General features: G+C 46.0%; 1 protein-coding gene across 1 annotated transcript in view; it reads left to right on the plus strand.

Moving 5' to 3' along the window:
* Nucleotides 1-799: 799 nt before the first annotated feature.
* LOC140740942 (hydrocephalus-inducing protein-like) overlaps nt 800-13,315 on the plus strand; it is a 421,292-nt gene continuing 408,776 nt past the window's right edge. Inside the window, exon 1 of the mRNA XM_073070583.1 lies at nt 800-863. The gene's annotated coding sequence lies outside the window, so the exon portion shown is untranslated. The remainder of the gene's footprint in view (nt 864-13,315) is intronic.

Raw genomic sequence — 13,315 nt, forward strand, 5'->3', positions numbered from 1 at the left:
CTAAAAAACCATGAAAAATAATTGCAGATGTTTGGAATCCAAGCAACACACACAAAATGCTGGAGGAACTCACCAGGTCAGGCAGCATCCATGGACAAGAGTAAAACAGTCGACTACCAAATAAGTCAACTCATTTCCATAGATGCTGCCTGGTCTTCCGAGATCTTCCAACATTTTGTGGGTGTTGCCAACATAATCCACCATTTTTCTACTATCCATGTGCCTAGGAGTTTCTTGAATGTATCTGCCTCTAACATTACCCCTGGCAGGGTATTCCACGCACCCACCACAGACATCCCACCTCTCCCGGAAGTCTCTCGCATATTGATAGCGGCTCCCTGACGCCCACAATTTATATACAATCTCCCGGAAATCGATAGGGGGAGGGGGAGAGGGAGCCATGGCAGAGTGCTCCAAAAAAAAGGAAATATAAAACGTACTTCACCCCAGCCTACACGAAAGTGTACCCCTGCCTACTAGGGGTCAAGATAATGACAGTGTTGCTCGCTGCACTGTTTGCAACAGTGACTTTTCTATTGCCCATGATGTATTAAAATGTAAAAGACATGTTGAGGTGAGTTCAACAGGTGTCATTCATTTATTGGTATAGCTAACGAGGAGACAGATCCCCGCTCCCTCCCCCACCCTGGCGAGCGCGGCTCTTGTTGCCATGGTGAGAGTTTAGTGAAACCTCGGCCAGCCAATGGAAGGACTTGTTACTGGAGTGTGAAAGCGCCGGCCGGCGGCTGCGCGGCGTTGCCATGGTGATGAGTAACATCGGCGGTCGGAGGCAGCTTGGCCGGAGTGGTGGAAGCGGCGTCCGGCCTGAGCCGCGGAGGGGCATGATTGTTACCCAGGTCTCGGTGAGTGTGGCGCTGACGGAGTGACCCACAGCCCCGGGGAGGTACACCCCACCACGGCCGGAGCGGATTGCTGACTCCCAGTGCAAGGGCAGCCGGTTAAACAGGGCTAGTCGGGTCTGCGGGGGATCTGATTACTTTTCACTTAAAAAAAAACTTTTTGGGGGGCGATGTATAACTGTCAGAAAATGATCTAAAAAGGAAAGGCCGGAAGATGCTCTTTCGGGAAATATTACAACAATGTGAACACGTAGTGAGAAGTGGCTTATGCAAGGAGTCAAACAAAACAAGCAGGTTGTGGGAGTCACTCTAAAGCCAAAATTTATTTTCCGATTATCTTGAAGCTGGTAGCGAGCTCCACGCTTGCAGTCTGCCTGCCAACGATACTGACATGAACTTTTTTACTTTTTAATGAATTTTAGTTTGTAGGGGTGTAGAAAAGGAGTAGTTTATAGGCTCAATGAGAGTTTACAGCCAATGCAAATGTTACAGAATAAAACACACACACATCTGGTTCCATCCAGCATGATTTGGCCAAAATAAAAATGACAATACTGGAAATACTCTGCAGGCTAGGTTGCATCTGTGGGAAGAGAAACAGAGGTAAAGGTGTAGGTTGGAGGTCCTTTGTCAGAACTAGGAAGGAGGCAAATGAAGGTGCAGTGAGGGTGGAAGAGAGGGGCATCTCTGATAGGGCAAAACCGGGATAACCATGGGGATAAGATGTGAAATAGTTAACTGGTCAGTGAGTGAATGGGAATGGTTGAGAGTGAGAACACAGACAAAATAATGTAGGGGATGCAAAATGCAGAACAGGAGGACATGTGCAACAGGTCAGTCTGAGGATATCCTCCACTCCCGGAGAGAAAGAGAGGGACAAAATGCAGAGCAGGAGGACGTGTGCAACAGGTCAGTCTGAGAATATCCTCCACTCCCGGAGAGAAAGAGAGGGACACAATAAAAACAAGCAGACTGAACCAATATCACAGTTAGACCATTGATGCAGACATACCTAAAGTCAAGTCAAGAGACGTTTTTCAGGACCATGGTGTTACATGAAATAATACAAAAACTACACTGAACTATGTAAAACAACACAAAAAAACTACACTAGACTACAGACCTACCCAGGACTGCAGAAAGTGTACAAAACAGTGCAGGCATTACAATAAATAATAAACAAGACAATAGGCACAGTAGAGGGCAGTAAGTTGGTGTCAGTCCAGACTCTGGGTATTGAGGAGTCTGATAGCCTGGGGGAAGAAACTATTACACAGTCTGGTCGTGAGATCCTGAATGCTTTGGTGCCTTTTCTCAGACGGCAGGAGGGAGGAGAGTTTGTATGAGGGGTGTGTGGGGTCCTTTATAATGCTGTTTGCTTTGTGGATGCAGCATGTAGTGTAAATGTCCATGATGGCGGGAAGAGAGACCCCGATGATCTTCTCAGCTGATCTCACTATCCGCTGCAGGGTCTTGCGATCTGAGATGGTGCAATTTCTGAACCAGGCAGTGATGCAGCTGCTCAGGATGCTCTCAATACAACCCCTGTAGAATATGATGAGGATGGGGGGTGGGAGATGGACTTTCCTCAGCCTTCACAGAAAGTAGAGACGCTGCTGGGCTTTCTTTGCTGTGGAGCTGGTGTTGAGGGACCAGGTGAGATTCTCCATCAGGTGAACACCAAGAAATTTGGTGCTCCTAACGATCTCTACCAGGGAGCCATCGATGTTCAGTGGAGATTGGTCGCTCCGTGCCCTCCTGAAGTCAACAACCATCTCTTTTGTTCACATTAAGAGACAGGTCGTTGGCTCTGCACCAGTCCGTTAGCTGCTGCACCTCCTCTCTGCTGACTCGTTGTTCTAGCTGATGAGACCCACCATCGTCGTGTTATCGGCGAACTTGATGATGTGGTTCAAGCTGTGTGTTGCAGCACAGTCGTGGGTCAGCAGAGTGAACAGCAGTGGACTGAGCACACAGCCCTGGGGGGCCCATGCTCAGGGTGATGGTGTTGGAGATGCTGCCTCCGATCCAGACTGACTGAGGTCTCCCAGTCAGGAAGTCTAGTATCCAGTTGCAGAGGGAGTAGGCTAGTAGGCTCAGTAGTAGGCCTACTAGGCTCAGCTTTCTAATCAGTTTCTGAGGAATGATTGTGTTGAATGCTGAACTGAAGTCTATGAACAGCATCCGAACATATGTGTCTTTTTTGTCCGGGTGGGTTAGGGCCAGGTGGAGGGTGATGGCAATGGCTTCATCGGTTGAACGGTTGGGATGGTATGCAAACTGCAGGGGGTCCAGTGAGGGGGGTAGCAGGGTCTTGATGTGCCTCATGATGAGCCTCTCGAAACACTTCATGATGATGGATTTGGTAATCATTGAGGCAGGACACTGAAGACTTCTTTGGCACAGGGACAATGGTGGCGGCCCTGAAGCACGTTGGAATGGTGACACTGCTCAGGGAGATGTTGAAGATGTGTAAGAACATCTGCTCGCTGGTCTGCACATGCTCTAAGCACTCTGCCAGGAATATTGTCTGGTCCAGCAGCCTTCCGTGGGTTGACCCTGCACAGGATTCTTCTCACGTCGGCCACGGTGAGACACAGCACCTGGTCATTTGTGGGGGGGTGGACTTCCTCGCTGCCACGTCACTTTCCGCCTTGAAACGAGCGTAGAAGTTATTCAGCGCATCTGGGAGGGAGGCATCGCCAGCACAGTCAGGTGATGTTGTCCTGTAGTTGGTGATGTCCTGAATGCCCTTCCACATGCGCCACATGTCGCCGCTGTCCTGGAAGTGGCTGTGGGTTTGCTGGGCATGTGCACGCTTTGCCCTTCTGATGGGCTGGGACAGTTTGGCCCTTGCTGTTGTTAGGGCTGTCTCGTCGCCTGCTCTGAAGGCGGAGTCATGGGTCCTCAGCAGCACCAGCACCTCCGTGGTCATCCATGGCTTCTGGTTGGCACGTATAGTGATGGTCTTGGACACAGTGACGTCGTCAATGTACTTTCTGATATAGCTAGTCACTGATGCCATGTACTCCTCTAAGTTGGTAGAGTCGCCATCGATTGCAGCCTCCCTGAACGTGTGCCAGTCAGTGTGCTCAAAGCAGTCTTGAAGAGTAGAGATGACTCCTGTTGGCCAGGTTTTCATCTGCTTCAGAACTGGTCTGGAGCATCTGACGAGCGGTCTGTATGCTGGGATTACCATAACAGAGATATTGTCTGAGTAACCGAAGTGGGAGCTGAACTCCGCCTGGTACGTGTCGGGGATGTTTGTGTAAACAAGGTCCAACGTGTTCTCCCCCCTCGTTGCAAAGTCCACATACTGATGGAATCTGGGGAGCACTGACTTGAGGTTCGCGTGGTTAAAATCTCCGGCGACAACAAACAGTCCATCAGGTTGTGCGTTCTGCAGTTCGCTAATAGCTCCGTACAGTTCACAGAGCACCTCCTTAGCATTAGCGCTGGGGGGAATGTAGACACCGACTATAAGGACAGTGGTGAATTCCCGTGGTAAGTAAAATGGTCTGCATCTAACTGTCACAATCTCCACTAGCAATGAGCACAGAGTTCTTACACCGTTCCATGTTGATGTAAACACACAAGCCACCAGAGTCTTACTGGAAAGAGTTGCATCCCTGTCCAGCTGAATGGCAGTGTCCGGGATTCCGTCGGTGAGCCATGTTTCCGTGAAAACATACGCGCAGCAGACTCTGTGCTCCCGCCGAGTGTTTCGTTGGAGTTGTGGAAATCAGGAGTCCAGAGGGCCCCAATGTGCTGAGATGGAAGATAAGAAGATGTTCCTTGTACTTGTGTTGGGTCTCATTGTAACAGTACAAAAAACCATGGATCAATAGGTCAGATGGGAGTGTAATTGAGAATTAAAACTGCAGGCAACCGGACCTTCTGGGCCAAAAGACTTAATCATTAACCTCAGGCAGAAGTTACTCTTGCCCACACTATTCCAGAATATGTGGATCCTGGATCAGCCTCAACAGCCACTTAAGGACCCATTAATAGACAAGTCTTTAGGCTACATTATACTCGACTTGAGTGATAACACTGTTACTGCTGGTTTAAGAATCCTCTCTCGGATTGGTAAATCTTTTCCAGCACAATTCTAAAAGCTATTAGTGAAATCATCACCAGCAAACAGGAACAGGACATGAGATAAGGGAGTCATGCTTATTATCCTTCATTTAGTCCGTCTATGCTAAAGAACAATTCTGAAGCACTAACTTGAACTTTTGTTTATTATGTTTCTCCAGTGAAACATGGCCTTGTCTTGGGATCTGCATATTTTTTCCCTGGAATTTTGCTGGAATTCAAACAACAGTTGTTTTGTTCAACCCCTTATCATAAACCTAGAAGTTCTATGTCATTATAGTTATGTTAATTAGCACTTAAATTCCAGTACTTTCTGTCACAGTGCTGTTGCAGGGATTCACAACCAACAGCATTAAGCAAGTGGTCCATGGACCCCAGGTTGGGAACAGTTGAGTTTCAGGATTTAGAACTAGTGGGAAAGAAGAGGTGGCTGTATACTTATCTTGAGGACGAGTGACTTTCAGAGAAATTTGTAGTTAGTAGTTTTCCTTTATGTCTGTTGGCTTTGCTTGGTATAAATGTGGTGGATGCAAATCCGGGCTCCTCGGTAGAGATTGTTAAGAGCACCAAATTTCTTGTGTTCACCTGGCGGAGAATCAAGGACCCCGCACACCCCTCATACAAACTCTTCTCCCTCCTGCCGTCTGGGAAAAGGCACTGAAGCATTCGAGCTCTCACGACCAGACTATAACAGTTTCTTCTCCCAAGCTATCAGACTCCGCAATACCCAGAGCCTGGACTGACACCTTACTGCCCTATTGGCTTGTTTATTGTAACGCCTGCACTGTTTTGTGCACTTTATGCAGTCCTGGGTAGGTCTGTAGTCTAGTGTGGTTGTTTTTTTTTCTCTGTGTTGTTTTTTACGTAGCTCAGTCTAGTTTTTGTACTGTGTCATGTAACACCATGGTCCTGAAAAAACGTTGTCTCATTTTTACTATGTACTGTACCAGCAGTTATGGTCGAAATGACAATAAAAAGTGCCTTGAATTGACTTGATTTGAGATGTTGAAGAAGCCTTGGAGAGTTGTTGTGGATTTTCTAAATGATACTCATTGTATACCTGGTATGCTGGTGCAAGAAGGAGAGAATATTTGTATTGTGGATGATGTGCCAGTCTTTGCTTTTGGGTGGTGTCAGGCAAAGGAGATATTCAGGACAAATTTCTGGAATAGCATGTTTCCATCCCAAAGAGGAGGGAGGCATTGTTGGTTTTGGTTATGGCTCAAGTGGAGTAAGTGTCTGTGGGAGAAATGTCATAGGCAGTGATGATCGGACATGGATATCAACTCAAAATAGTTTATTGGAGAAGGAAAATTACACAATAATAACTATAAATCTGGCATGGGTAAATAGAAAATCAGAGTGGCAGCTAAAAGCTAACTGAACTATGGATGCCCTTGATGGAGCAGAGTCCCATGATGATGAAGCAGGAAGAAAGGATTATGACACATGTTGGGCTGATAGTATAAGGATGAACATTGCTCATTATATAAAATTAAAACAGGCATTAAAAGAAGGGAAAAGGGAGGATGCAAAAGATTGTGACTGAACAATGGTTAAGGTTATGTTAATTGTAGGTGGAGGATGATCAGGCCCCAAACTAGAGATAGGGCAATGTTGAGATGCTTATTGAGTACTGTACTTTACTGATCTTTATCAAGCAGGAAGACGCTGCTGAATTCAGCATCAGAATTGATACTTTGAATGGGCTAAAGAATGAAAGAGATACCAGAAAAGTTAGTTGTGCTTAAAGTGAAGGAGTTACCTACTTAAGATGGGTTGTGAAGGAAGCTACAGAGGAACTGGTCATAATCATTTAAATATCTGAAGATGGGCCTGATGCTAGAGGACTAGAGAACTGCAAAATTACTAACAGCTGATCACTCCGATTGACCTTGGTGGTTTGGAAATTTTAGTAGCGATAATTAATGGATTGGTTAGATAATGGCATCATCAATTTGTTAGAGGCATGTGCAACTTGAAAAATTTGTAATGCAGTTAAAGAAATCTCAAGGAGGGAAATGTAGTTGATTTGTGACCAGACTTCTAAAAAGCATCTGATAAAGTACTGCATCGTAGACTTGACATCAAGATTGAAGCCCATGAAGTAAAGGGGAAGTAACAATAGAAGTAGAAAATTTGCTCAGTGATCAGAAACAAAACATAGTGAACAGTTGTTTTTCACACTGGAGAGAAATACAAAATGGAGCTTTCCAAGGGACTAGGATCACTGCTTTTCTTCATACATAACCCAGGTCCAGGGTTTGATTGAGGAACGACTGAGCAGGCGTGTGGACATCAGTGAGTTAGAGTGGCGGGAAGAATTTAAAAAGAAGAAAGCTTTATAGAGCAGGCATCGGGGGAGCGGGCAATGACGTAGAGGGAGTCAGAGTAGGAGGGCTTTGGCTCAATAGGGCTTCGGCGATAACGGGTCGAGGTGAGGTAAGTTATTTGTGAAGAATAGAAATAGGAAGTATGTGTGTGATGCTGGTGTTCTGTACTGAATGTCAGATGTGGGATGTCAGGGAGACTCCCAGCCTCCCTGATGGCCACATCTGCGCCAGGTGTATCAAGCTACAGCTCCTTAGAGAACTGGAGATGCAGCTCGATAACCTTCGTCTGGTCAGGGAGAGTGAGAAGGTGATAGAGAGCAGCTATAGGCAAGCAGTCACCCTGGGGCCTCAGGAGACAGAGAAGTGGGTAACAGTCAGGAGAGGGAAGGGCAAGAGTCAGATACTAGAGAGTACCCCTGTGGCTATCTCCCTTATCAATAAGTACTCCTATTTGAGTACTGCTGGGGAGAACGACCTACCTGGCAGAAGCAACAGAGTCCGGCCATGTGGCTTAGAAGGACAGGGAAAGGAAGAGGATGGCTGCAGTGATGAGGGACTCTATAGTTAGGGGGTCAGACAGGCGATTCTGTGGATGCAGGAAAGAAGCACGGATGGTAGTTTGCCTTCCAGGTGCCAGGGTCTGGGATGTTTCTGATAGCCTCCACGATATCCTGAAGAGGGAAGGTCAACAGCCAGAGGTCGTGGTACATACTAGTAGAAATGACATGGGTAGGAAAAAGGAGGAGGTCCTGAAAACAGATTAGAAAGGAAGTTGAGAAGCAGGACCACAAATGCCTGTGCCACGCGACATTGAGTATAGGAATAGGGTGAGGTGGAGGATAAATGCGTGGGATTGGAGCAGTGGGCAGGGATTCAGATTTCTGGATCATTAGGACCTCTTTTGGCGCAGGGGTGACCTGTACAAAGAGGATGGGTTGCACTTGAATCCAAGGGGGCCAATATCCTGGCAGGGAGGTTTGCTAAGGCTATTGGGGAGAATTTAAACTAGAATCGCTGGGGGGTGGGAACCAAACTGAAAAGATGGAGGAAGGAGTGGTTGGCTCACAAATCGAAAAAGCTTGGAGACAGTGAGAGGGAGGATAGGTAGGTGATAAGGAAGGGATACACTCAGGCTGATGGTTTGAGATGTGTCTATTTTAATGCAAGGAATATCAGGAACAAAGCGGATGAACTTAGAGCATGGATCAGTACTTGGAGCTATGATGCTGTGGCCATGACAGAGACTCGGATGACTCAGGGACAGGAATGGTTACTTAGAGTGCCAGGCTTTGGATGTTTCAGAAAGGACAGGGAGGGAGGCAAAAGAGGTGGGGGCGTGGCACTGCTGATCAGAGATAGTGTCATGGCTGGAGAAAAGGAGGAAGACATGGAGGGATTGTCTACTGAGTCTCTGGGTGGGAGTTAGGAACACAAAGGGGTCAACAACTCTACTGGGTGTTTTATATAGACCACCCAATAGTAACAGGGATATCGAGGAACAGATCGGGAGACAGATTTTGGAAAGATGCAATAATGACAGGGTTGTTGTGATGGGAAATTTCAATTTCCCCAATATTGATTGGCATCTCCCTAGAGCGAGGGGTTTAGATGGGGTGGAGTTTGTTAGGTGTGTTTAGGAAGTTTCCTGACACAATACGTCGATAAGCCTACAAGAGGAGAGGCTGTACTTGATCTGGTATTGGGAAATGAACCTGGTCAGATGTCAGGTCTCTCAGTGGGAGAGCATTTTGGAAATAACAACTCTATCTCCTTTACCATAGCTTTGGAGAGGAATAGGAACAGACAAGTTAGGAAAGTGTTTAATTTGAGAAGGGGCAATATGAAGCTATCAGCAGGAACTTGGAAACATAAATTGGGAACAGATGTTCTCAGGGAAATGTATGGCAGAAATGTGGCAAATGTTCAGGAGATAATTTGCATGGAGTTCTGCATAGGTATGTTCCAATGAGTCAGGGAAAGGATGGTAGGATACAGGAACCATGGTGTACAAAGTCTGTTGAAAATCTAGTCAAGAAGAAAAAAGCTTACAATAGGTTCAAAAATCTACGTAATGAAAGAGATCTAGAAGATTATAAGGCTAGCAGGAAGGAGTTTAAGAATGAAATTAGGAGAGCCAGAAAGGGCCATGAGAAGGCCTTGTTGAGCAGGATTAAGGAAAACTCCAAGGCATTTTACAAGTCTGTGAAGAGCAAGAGGATAAAATGTGGGAGAATAAGACCAATAAAGTGTGACAGTGGAAAGTGTGTATGGAACCGGAGGAGATAGCAGAGGTACTTAATGAATACTCTGCTTCAGTATTCACTTCGGAAAAGGACCTTGGCGATTGTAGGGATGACTTAAAGTGGGCTGAAAAAGAAAGAGGATGTGCTGGATCTTTTGGAAATCATCAAGTTGGATAAGTCACCGGGACCAGATGAGATATACCGCAGGCTACCGTGGGAGGCGAGGGAGAAGATTGCTGAGCCTCTGGCAATGATCTTTGCATCATCAATGGGGACAGGAGAGGTTCTGGAGGATTGGAGCAGATTGAACAGCAGATGCTGTTCCCTTATTCAAGAAAGGGAATAGAGATAGCACAGGAAAATATAGACCAATGAGTCTTTCAGTGATGGGCAAGTTGTTGGAGAAGATCCTTGTCATGAATTACTAGCCTGATTTAATTTTTGAGGAATGTGACTAAACACATTGATGAAGGTAGAGCAGTAGATGTAGTGTATATGGATTTCAGCAAGGCATTTTATAAGGTACCCCATGCATGGCTTATTGAGAAAGTAAGGAGGCATGGGATCCAAGGGAACCTTGCTTTGTGGATCCAGAATTGGCTTGCCCACAGAAGGCAAAGAGTGGTTGTAGACGGGACATATTCTGCGTGGAGGTTGGTGACTAGTGTTGTACTTCAGGGATCTCTTTGTGATTTTTATAAATGACCTGCATGAGGAAGTGGAAGGATGGGATAGTAAATTTGCTGATGACACAAAGGTTGGGGGTGTTGTGGATAGTGTGGAGGGCTGTCAGAGGTTACAGAAGGACATCGATAGGATGCAAAACTGGGCTGAGAAGTGGCAGGTGGAGTTCAACCCAGGTTAAGTGTGAGGTGGTTCATTTTGGTAGGTCAAGTATGATGGCAGTATGTAGTAATGGTAAGACTCTTGGCAGTGTGGCGGATCAGAAGGATCTTGGGGTCCGTGTCCATAGGATACTCAAAGCTGCTGCGCAGGTTGACTGGTTAAGAAGGCATACGGTGCATTGTCCTTCATCAATTGTGGGATTGAGTTTAAGGGCCGAGAGGTAATATTGCAGCTATACAGGACACTGGTCAGACCCCACTTGGAGTACTGTGCTCAGTTCTGGTTGCCTCACTACAGGAAGGATTTGAAAACTATAGAAGGGGTGCAGAGGAGATTTACAAGAATGCTGCCTGGATTGGGGAGCATGCCTTATGAGAATATGTTGAGTGAACTTTGCCTTTTTTCCTTGGAGCGACAGAGGATAAGAGGTGACCTGATAGAGGTGTATAAGATGATGAGAGGCATTGATCGTGTGGATAGTCAGAGGCTTTTCCCTAGGGCTGAAATGGCTAACACGAGAGGGCAGAGTTTTAAGGTGCTTGGAAGTAGGTACCGACGAGATGTTAGGGGTAAGTTTAATACGCAGAGAGTGGTGAGTGCGTGGAATGGGCTGCCGGCAGTGGTGATAGAGGTAGATACAATAGGGTCTTTTAAGGGGCTCCTGGATAGGTACATGGAGGACTATGGGTAATCCTTGGTAATTTCTAAAGTAAGTGCACGTTCGGCACAGCATTGTAGGTCGAAGTCCTGAATTGTGCTCTAGGTTTTCGATGTTTCTATTGTTACGTATTCAGGCAACAATAAATATATATGAGTTAGGCAAGGGTTTTTATAACAAATAACACATTTATTAAACACTGAAAACAAACCCCCCAAAAGTAAACAAACACTAACGTAACCGGAAAACAGCTGCTGTGCGGCAGCTTCACAGTTCTTAAAGCGATGCAGCAAAAACAGTTCTTAAAACGATATGCCAAAAGTTCAAAATGCTCAGTCCATTTAAAAGGAGAGACTTTTTAAGGTGATTTAAATTCTCTTCCACGTCGTTGTCCTTCAATCCCCGGCGTCGAACTCTTCCCACGACGAATTTTATGAAACGTAATGGTTTAAAGGCACTGACCTTTCCTTCCACACTCTGTCCTCAATCTCCTGCTATCCCAGCAGAGATTAACACGAGAACAGTCAACAAAATCCTTCCGAATGAGGATCACACAAGGTCGAAACCATTCCACCGTCGAAAATCGATTCTCCTCGATCTTTAACTTCCGAACTTTTATCTTCACTCTCCACAGTAAAGAAACTGCTGGCAATGACCTTTTAAACTTTAGGCATTATATAAAACTTCATTTTTCAACTAAACTGCGTCATCACATTAAATCACGCAGTAGCATGAAGTCAACATGGCAAATCCAGCCACGAACTGCCCCTCCCCACAGGGTGGGGTCCTCCTCTTATACCCTGTAAAAAAACCCTGTCACATGACCTCTACTGGCGGGCAAATGACGTCACTCCACCATCACAAGACCATTACCTCAAGTCCAGTATAACTTCAACCCCAGTCACGTGACAAGGGTACCACTGTGACATGTCACGAGTACGTAACACTATATTAGAGACTTGGACGTGTGTGTTTGATACACTATTTCCAAATCTGCAGATACCAGAAAATTTGGATGGGTCACAAACTGTCAAGCAGACAGTAATGACTTTCAGAGGATATAGTCAGACAGCCTGATGAAATGAATGGAAACATGCTGGGTGAAAGTTCACGCAGAAAATGGAGAAGTATTATGCAGTTGGGTGTTAGAGTTCATTTCGAGACCTCAGATAGCCAGGATGCACAACCACTCCTCCTGAACCATCGTCCTCAACACAGGGCAGTGTGCTGAGCCCACTTTTGTACACTTCGCTCACACATGATTGCACAGCCAAACACCCGAGCAATCATATTGTCAAGTTTGCCAATGACACAACAGTGGTGGGGCTTATTTCCAACAGCAGTGAGATGCCTTACGGAGAGAAGGTGGAAGAGCTTGAGACCTGATGTCAGACTAATAACCTTAATGTCAACAAGACAAAGGACATGGGTATCTATTTCAGGAAACATAGAAACATAGAAAATAGGTGCAGGAGTAGGCCATTTGGCCCTTCGAGCCTGCACTGCCATTCAGTATGATCATGGCTGATCATCCAACTCAGAACCCTGTACCTGCTTTCTCTCCATACCCCCTGATCCCTTTAGCCACAAGGGCCATATCTAACTTCCTCTTAAATATAGCCAATGAACCGGCCTCAACTGTTTCCTGTGGCAGAGAATTCCACAGATTCACCACTCTCTGTGTGAAGAAGTTTTTCTTCATCTCGGTCCTAAAAGGCTTCCCCTTTATCCTTAAACTGTGACCCCTCATTCTGGACTTCCCCAACATCGGAAACAATCTTCCTGCATCTAGCCTGTCCAATCCCTTTAGAATTTTATACGTTTCAATAAGATCCCCCCTCAATCTTCTAAATTCCAGTGAGTATAAGCCTAGTCGATCCACTCTTTCTTCATATGAAAGTCCTGCCATCCCAGGAATCAATCTGGTGAACCTTCTCTGTACTCCCTCTATGGCAAGAATGTCTTTCCTCAGATTAGGGGACCAAAACTGCACACAATATTCTAGGTGCGGTCTCACCAAGGCCTTGTACAACTGAAGTAGAACCTCCCTGCTCCTGTACTCAAATCCTTTTGCTATGAATGCCAACATACCATTTGCCTTTTTCACCGCCTGCTGTACCTGCATGCCCACCTTCAATGACTGGTGTACAATGACACCCAGGTCTCGTTGCATCTCCCCTTTTCCTAATCGGCCACCGTTCAGATAATAATCTGTTTTCCTGTTCTTGCAACCAAAGTGGATAACCTCACATTTATCCACATTAAGTTGCATCTGCC

The sequence above is a fragment of the Hemitrygon akajei genome, chromosome 17 (genome assembly GCF_048418815.1).
Source record: "Hemitrygon akajei chromosome 17, sHemAka1.3, whole genome shotgun sequence".
Taxonomy (NCBI): Eukaryota; Metazoa; Chordata; class Chondrichthyes; order Myliobatiformes; family Dasyatidae; genus Hemitrygon; species Hemitrygon akajei.